Here is an 8,351-nt window from a genome sequence, read left to right on the forward strand (position 1 = left end):
CAAAACTGAGAAAAGTGAGCTGAGGGTCTCACAGCCCAACCCCACAGCCTGCTGCAAAGCTGTCACCATGAAGACGGGTGGATTGTCACAGGTAGGAAAGCAGACTAAGGAACACACCTCAAATCCCTCCAACTCAGGAGGCAGAAATAAAAGGATAGCAAGTTCGAGGCCAGCCTCAGCAACTTAAGCAACTACGTGAGACCCTGTCTCAGAATAAATGGTAAAAAAGGGCTGGAGTGGAGCTCAGTGGTTGAGCACCCCAGGGTTCACTCCCCAGTGCCAAAAAATAAAACTAAAAAATAAAAAAATAAAAAGCAGAAAAACAGATCAAGGGAATCAGAAATGGATACAGAACAATACTCATGTGGTCAGGTGATTTTTAACAAAAACACCAATTAATTCAGACAGGAAATCAAGTTCAACAACTTCTACTGGAACAGTTGAAATCTACATGGGAAAAGAAAGCTATCTCGAGTCCCTACAGCACTCCATACCATAAAAAAATCATTGCAAGAGTGATCATAGACCTACGCGTAGAAGCTAAGTCTACAAAACTTTCAGAAAATACGGGAGGATGTGGTGGCCCCCTAGACACAGGCGAAGATGTACTAGAACACAGAAAGGAACCGCCTCGAAGAAAAATGGAGACCTACATTTCCCTAACTGAAAACCCCTGCTCCTCAAAAGACATGGTGATAATTTGGTAAACCACAAGTATTCACAAAACATTTGTATGACAGGAGATTTACTTCTAAACGACAGAATGATCTACAGGAACAGAAAGACAAACGGCCCCACTGAATTAAACTGTGGGTGAAATATTGAAAAGACATCTCTCCAATGATTGAACGATGACCCCACACACTGGCATCTGGAACCGCTCGTCCCCGGAAAAGGCGAGTTGGTGATCACCATGTGCCATCATCAACTCAGGAATGGTGAAGGTGAGACTGGCAAACCCAATGTCGGCAGCAGAAGGTAAGACGGACAAGGGCCAGGAATGTCACGTACCCGCCCTTAGCCACTCACCCAAGAGAAATCAAAACGTGTGTCGAAAGTCAGTGCAGGGGAATGTCCATGGCAGCTTGTCCACTGTGGAGGAAACTGGGAAGTCCCACATCTGGCTGAGCAGACACCAGGCCGCAGACAGAGAAGAGCATTAATAAGTAGAGTGGAGTCTGAGCAGGACCTGATGGGGGGCTCTAGTCCTGGCTCTGCCCGGGGCTTTGGGCAGGTCTGCTATTGTGTCATAGTGGCCACCACATAAGTTGCCAGGAAAATTGTGACAATGTACATAAAACAATTGCAGTATGAAGTGAAGCATCGATGTCGCTAATTAGGAAGTACAATTTATTATCAAGATTACCTGAGGGCACGGTTGGCAGGCAAACAAAGAGAGACCTGGAGGCAGAAGATCAGGCGCTGCTTCTTTGGAGGAGGTGGGTCCTCTGTGGAATCGCACGGAATGGGTGCAGATCCTGCTTGCCACAAGCCAAGCTCTGAGCTTATGGAGGAAAAGGAGGAGCGCTGGCACCTTAGGACCAGAAACAAGGAAGGAAGGTTTGATCAATGCTGTGAATATGGGGAGAGGGACAAGAGTTAATTTTATTGTTGAAATTCCTGTAGAAAAAATAACCACATTATTGGGAGTCCAAATCTAGCTCCCAACATTCTTCCCCGATTGAAATATTAATTCCTGTTACATGGAGTTTCATAAACACGGTTTTTTGGAAAATGAAATCATCCTGTCCTAAGAGAGGAGATCACACTTACAACAAAGCAACCCAGACGCGGTGCAGAGGAGAGAGAATCCCAGTCCCCCGGTGACGTCAGCAAGTCTTGCCTGGGATTGGTTCACTGGAAGCAGAGTAGACCAGGACACACAGCTGTCCTGGAACCCGCGTCTGCCCCAGGACAGAAGCACAGTGCCTGTGCTCCCCTCAGGTGCGACTTGGCATTTCCAGCTGTCCTGCCCCTGAACGCTTATCATACTGACAGGTCTCCCCAGAGCCTGGAGGGATGGAAACACAGGACTAGGTGGAACGTGGGCTGTGGCCTTACCTGCCTCCCAAAGGCTGGCAAAAGGAAGATGGGGGCCCATACCTGCCTGGGAGAAAGGTGTTGGGGATTCAGAGAGCGGCGGGCCCTCCTCCCTGATGGACAGGGACTGGACCTGACGCCCTGCAATTAAACCAGCGGAGCAGTGGCCCTCAGGCTGCCAGCCAGACAAGGCTTGTCTAGAAATTCACTCCCCAACCTGGCTTTAACAAGTAAAGAAATGTATAAATGGAGATGTCAAAACAATTGTAAAGGGAAATGTCAAACGGAAATTCAGATAATTCTGCTCGTTTGGTGGGAGTTCTAAAGCTACAGGTAACCCGACCAAAGCAAAGGGACCGGAGCCCAGTGGCCTTGGCCACCAGGAGTCATTATTGCAATTCCACGTCCACCACTCACCGGTGATGGCTCGTCACAGAAGAGATGGCTGACTCGCAGCAAGGCCCTCAGGGTCTACACGGCCCATGCCCAGCAACGCGCGCAGTGGTCTGAACCATCAGAACGCTCGTACATGCCAGGACAGATGGCACGTGCTGTGATCAAAGACACAGCAGAAAGAGACGAGCAGAGCAGGCAGGGAAGCGGGCCTCCGAGAAGGCTGGTGGCAGCCACCTCCTAATGAGGAGGTCCGTGTGACTGCAGTGACATGCCAAAAATAGCCATCCAGAGAGAGCCCCGAAACAGTCACGGCCGTGGTGGCTGGAGGAGGACAAATTGGGGCTTCTAATCTTCCAACTGTGTCAGGCATCAGCTAATAACCACCAAGAGCGTGGGTACCTTAACCTGCCCCGGGACTGCTCCTGGGGCTGCTGCCATCTCTGGTCCATGGCAGACACGGCTGTATCTTGACCGGTCACTGTAGATGGGAAGTTCAACACCAAGTACAGGTCAGACGCTTGTGCCATGCACACCAGCAGCGTGGACATGACAGCAGCCCAGGTGGGTGGGTCACAAAAGCCTCAGAGTTGAAAACTACCCTAAGCTGCACAAACAGAGGGTAACCGAGGTCAAGTTTGAAGGTCTCCTTGGTTCTCTGTCCATTACCGACTGCAGTTGGCTTCCCTGTGGCTCCTCTGTGGAGCACACCACTGACACCTGAGGGAGGCAGGCAACCCCAGGCCCCCAGGGACACTTCCACTCCACCCTTGATGAGCAGGCACTGCACCAGGCCCTGGGGTTGGAGACATTGTGTCAGTCTCCAAGAATCTGGCTGCCCAATGCGGGGAACAGATGGCAATAAGTATAACAAAGAAAGAAAAAGAAACCAAACGCAATGGAGACACAAAATGCTAAAGGAATACGAAGCCAAGAGAGATGAATTCCATCTGGACCACAGGGGACAGCCTCGTGACGTGGAGGCCTGTGAGCTGAGGACTATTGGGAGGGAAGCAACAGGACCTCACCAGGCCCGAGCAGTAACAGGAGCAGGATGCGCGCAGAGCCTGGACACCCTGGAAGGACAGGACAGCCCAGCCTCAGTGCAGAGGCCACAAAACCCACTCCTGTCCTGAGGCGGGCCCTTCCCAGCTGAGGGCCTGGCTGCCTCATCACCTGTAATGTCTAAAGCCAGCTCAGACAGACGGAAACCAGCCTCCACCAAATGCCAACGTGATTCGTAGTTTAGTTCAGTAATGTTCAATCATTTCCATGTAAACAAACCTAGTGATATAAATAGCTATAAGTATATAACTGCTTTAAAAAATTAAGATAAATTCATATAATTTAAACAACCTCCTAAGATTGTGTATTTTTATCAGAATATAATATTTGAGACTGGAATCGTGGACAAAGGGAAAATTCAATGATGACTGTCAGTAACTCATCTCACAAATGATGATCTAAAAAATCTTTGAATTATTTGATGGTAAAGATAGTCCCTGGCGCTAAATCTGAAGAAGGGATGCACCCAGGGAGACAGTGATAAGATGAAAGGTAAAGTTCACTAGAGTTAAAAACAGAAAACAGCCCCAAAAACTAAAGCTACATAGTTACCCAAGTGAAAGCACTGCATGTGTCCCTTAAGGACACTTGGCAGTGGGCAGGACAGGGCAGGGCAGGCTCTGCTCTGCTGTGCTCTGCTCCCGTGGACCACGTGTGATCAGGAGTCACACTTGGAGACAGACTCAAACTGCAGCAATTCCAGACTGGGGCCCGAATTCCAAAAAGGGCTCCTATCTTCATTTTGTCTTCGTATAAATGAGGGTGTGGTGTGGAAAGGACAAAGGGAGGGCACCTCTGACCTCATGGAGTAGAGCTGGGGCCAAGGGGCAGAAGCCAAAGGAAAGGTGCTTCTCCTGTGCCCAGGGAAGCCGAGTTCTCTCCTCAGTGGGACACCTGGGCCCGTGTTCACCGCAGCCTCATCCCTGCCAGTCGAGGGAGGACAGGGCCTCGGTGCTTAGGGATGGATGGATACAAAGGAGTAGGGGGCCTCAGTGCTTAGGGATGGAAGGATACATAGTGTGTGTGCGCACGCGCCATTATTCAGCCTTGAAAAAGGAGGGAATCCTGCCTTCTGCGACTTGCCTGACCCTGTTGGAGAACGTGACGTTAAGTAAGTGAGCCAGGAGCAGAAGGACAAACCCGTGGTGCTTCAGAGGACACTGTCCTCTTAGAAACGGAGTGGAAGTGGAGACAGGCTGGAGGGGGAGGCAGTGCCAAGGCTCCACCCTCCAGGTGTGGGACAGCCAGCTCTGCAGCCCCCGGGGGCAGGGTGGAGCCAGGGAACCCAGCTGTGCTGCACACTGGAATCTGCCAGCGTCCTGCCAGAGGGTCCCGCTCTCCCCACACAGAAGAGAAGAGTGCCCGTGTGAGGCGGGAGGTGTGTCTAGTGGCTGAGTGCGGCCACCATTTCAAGACGTCGACCTGGATCAAAACGTGCACTCATACCCTTAAATACGTACGGCTGCTATTGTCAATTATGCAAGGAAGGAAGAAAGCTCCGGAGTCTAGACAGACCTGTTTCTGAGTGCCCTGGAGATGCCCCGGCTACAGTGCATATCAGGTTCGGGTATTTTTCTCATTTCAGAGGGGAGGAGGGAAAAGGACACCCTGACAACAGCTGGGGAGAAGCACCTGGTGCTTTGGAGCTTTGTAACATGTTTCTGAACAGGATTTCAGTGGGACCTGAGAGCAGAGGACTGAACCCTCCCAGTGCCCAGTCCCAGACACAGTGGATGAGACAAAAGCACCTGCTGAGCTTGGTGCCTCCTGGCGGTTCCTAGTGCAGTGCCCACGGAGAGTTCTCAGCTCCTTGTGAAGGTGGTAGCCACCTTTAATCTTAAAGCTCCCCTCTGCCAAGGTCCGCGCTGGGCACTTCACATGTCGCTGGGTCTGTCCTCACAACCTGTGAAGTAGCTACTAGCATCTTCATTCATAGACTAAAACCAGGGCTTAGCACTTAGCTAAAGGCCCTCAACACAATTATTGCTTAAAATGCAGCTAGTGTTATTAGCTATTCTTGCCAAAGTCTGCACAACTAGTACAAAACAGACCTGGGAGCTAGCCCCGAGACCATTAGGACACAAATGCAATCATGAACTGAACTAATGTGTGAGAGTGGGCAGGCGAATACGCCCGGAGTCGGCCTGCTAACAAAATACAAGAACAAGAGGACGGCCAGGAGAAATCAGTGTTGACCATGACATCCAGAGGTGCAGGACACGGGACTCGGCGTCATACCTGTGCCCAGCAGGGAGCACCCCATCAACTCAGGGTCCCAGCGGGGATTTCTTGGACCCTGAATGAAGACTCACAGGGCACTGAATCTGTGTTTCATGCGTGGAAGTAGGAGCCTGGGCTGTTTCCTTAAAGGGTAGTTTGGGAGCGAATTAGACTTCATTCTGTTTGGAATTTTATAATGACCCCCAAACCTCCAGTCTGCCCACCCGAGAGTCCACCATCAGACATTCACTCCTCTGTTTCCCAGGAGCTTCATGAAGGGGAGCCAGGAACACCTCAGGCACACACCAAGGGCAGAATCCCTCTCCATGCCCCAGGGAAGAACAGCAGGTCTTGTCAAGAAAGTAGCTGTCAGTTCAAGGTCAGACCTTTGACTTGTCCTTAGGCGACATAATGAGTTTGAGCCTGTGCTGCTGATGACCTGAACAAGCAAGCGAGTCTCCCAGTCAGGCCTGGAAAGAGGAGCTCGCCAACTCTCCTGCCCCCTGAGCAGGTCCATCAAGCCCTCTGCCAGCCCCCTCCCTGCCTGTGAGACCCAGAGGACCAGGAGCAGCATGAGGGAGTCTGTAGCCGGCACAGGGCTCGATAAGAACACCAGGTACACAGTCTCCTCCCACTCCTCCCCACCTGCCGTCAGGTGGTCCTGGGACCTTCAGAGGGCTGCCCAGCTACAGGAGTACCCTGGGAATGGAAGACAGAAAGAGGAAGGTTCAGGTTTCTTTGTGGTCTTGGACAAAGGCAATAAATGTTGAGCTCACCCTTGACATTCCATGGTCCTAAGGCAAATGGCTTTCTTGCCTAAGTCACTAGGTGACTGCCAAAATATCCAGAAGAAAACCATAGGTTTAAAGAAGAGAGGTCTAATATTCAGGGACTAAAATTCCAGAAAAAAAATCATTCAGAGATTGTTCTCTTATTGTAAAATAAATAATTTAGAAATAAATAACAAAAATGTAACCATAAAATTCCTCAAACTTTTTGGATATTCAGCAATATGTTCCAAATAATCCATGCGGCAAAGAGCAAACAATAATGGAAACCTGATGGTATTTTGAATTGAGGGAGACAAATGCAGCACAAGAGAAGTCATGGGAGGCCACCAACACCAGACAGAGGACAAGGAATAGCTTAGAGCTTACGTAGAGAATTAAAGGGCTTCAAATTAATGTTGAAACATCAGCTTAGGAAGTTAAAGAAGAGCAAATGAACCCCAAAACAAAGCGATTAAGAGAAAGATTTCAAAATGTCGCACAAATCAACAAGACAGAAAAGAAAAGTCAACAGAAGTTCTTCTATTAAAATCTAGGTAAATTGACAACTTCAGAAAAAGAAGGATAAAGAGAAGGAAAGAGACCGCAGATTATCAGAATGAAGCATTAAAAATGGGACCTCACCACAGAAGCTACAGGCATTAAGAAGGTAATGAAGGTAATAATTTCTTGAAGCTGAAATTGGAAATTGTGAAATAGAAAAATTCCTACAAAAGCCCAACTAAAAAACAGATAAAAGAACTATAATCAGTAGTCTCATGTTTATCAAATGCATTCAGTTTGTCATTCAATTTCCTCACACTCCCCACCACGTGCCCCCGGCAAAATCTCCAGGTCCAGATGATTTTGTTAATTTCTTCTTCTAAATATTTTTGGAGAAAATTACACAACACTTACAGAAACACTTCCAGGGGCTAGAAAGAGATGAAATACTTCCCAGCTCGCTTTATGAGATGACTTTAATCATTAACCTCATGAAGGACACGGACAGGGAAGAAAAGCTACAGCCCACTGTCCCTGAGCATAGACACAAAAATCTGAACAAAATCCCACACAAATAATCCAACCGAAGGCCAAAAGGAACACGCATTGAGCCCAAGTGGGTCTGTTTCAAGAACTCATGAGGTGTAACAGCGGAAGGTCAACCAGCGTGCATAGGTGTCCACTGCCCTCTTGCCCGACAGCTCAGTTCCATGGCTACCGGATGGAACAAGGAAGGTGTCTATGGGTCCTATAGGAGGCTGAACAGGGTGTCAGAGGAACAGAAAGGCAAGGGCAGAGGGAGCAGGACTCTGTGCCGGGACAGCAGCCAGCAGGACGAGGGATCAGTCATGCCAAGTGAACTGAGCAAATGAAGAAACATTCAGGGTAACACAAGCCATGGTTTTCCCAGGGCTGAAAAATAACAAATACGGAAATGGAGAAAGTGAAGAGGACGTACTGTTGGATCAGAATGGGATGTGCCAGTGTGAACTGTGGTTTGATAGAGATTAGATAGGAACATAGAACAGATGTATAGACAGATACATAAGTACACAGGTTAAAATAAATGCATCATGTATAGATGCTTGTGTATGTATACATATGGAAGTGCACACACATGTGTGTATGTATGTATGTATGTATGGATGGATGGATAGATAGATAGATGTCCTTAGGATGCATGTGTTACCTAGTTTGGCATGAGAGGTGCTGAGCCAGCAACACCCCACCAGTAATAAGCACACCTAACTCCAGACCTGAGTTTCTAATACCACTTTCCACTCAAAGAAATGAGGGGTCCTTAGGAAAGCCGTTTATTCCAGTCTAGACCAGGAAAAGCATGAGATGAACCCGCATCTCTTA

This window comes from Sciurus carolinensis, chromosome 5, assembly GCF_902686445.1.
Source record: "Sciurus carolinensis chromosome 5, mSciCar1.2, whole genome shotgun sequence".
In the NCBI taxonomy this organism is placed as follows: Eukaryota; Metazoa; Chordata; class Mammalia; order Rodentia; family Sciuridae; genus Sciurus; species Sciurus carolinensis.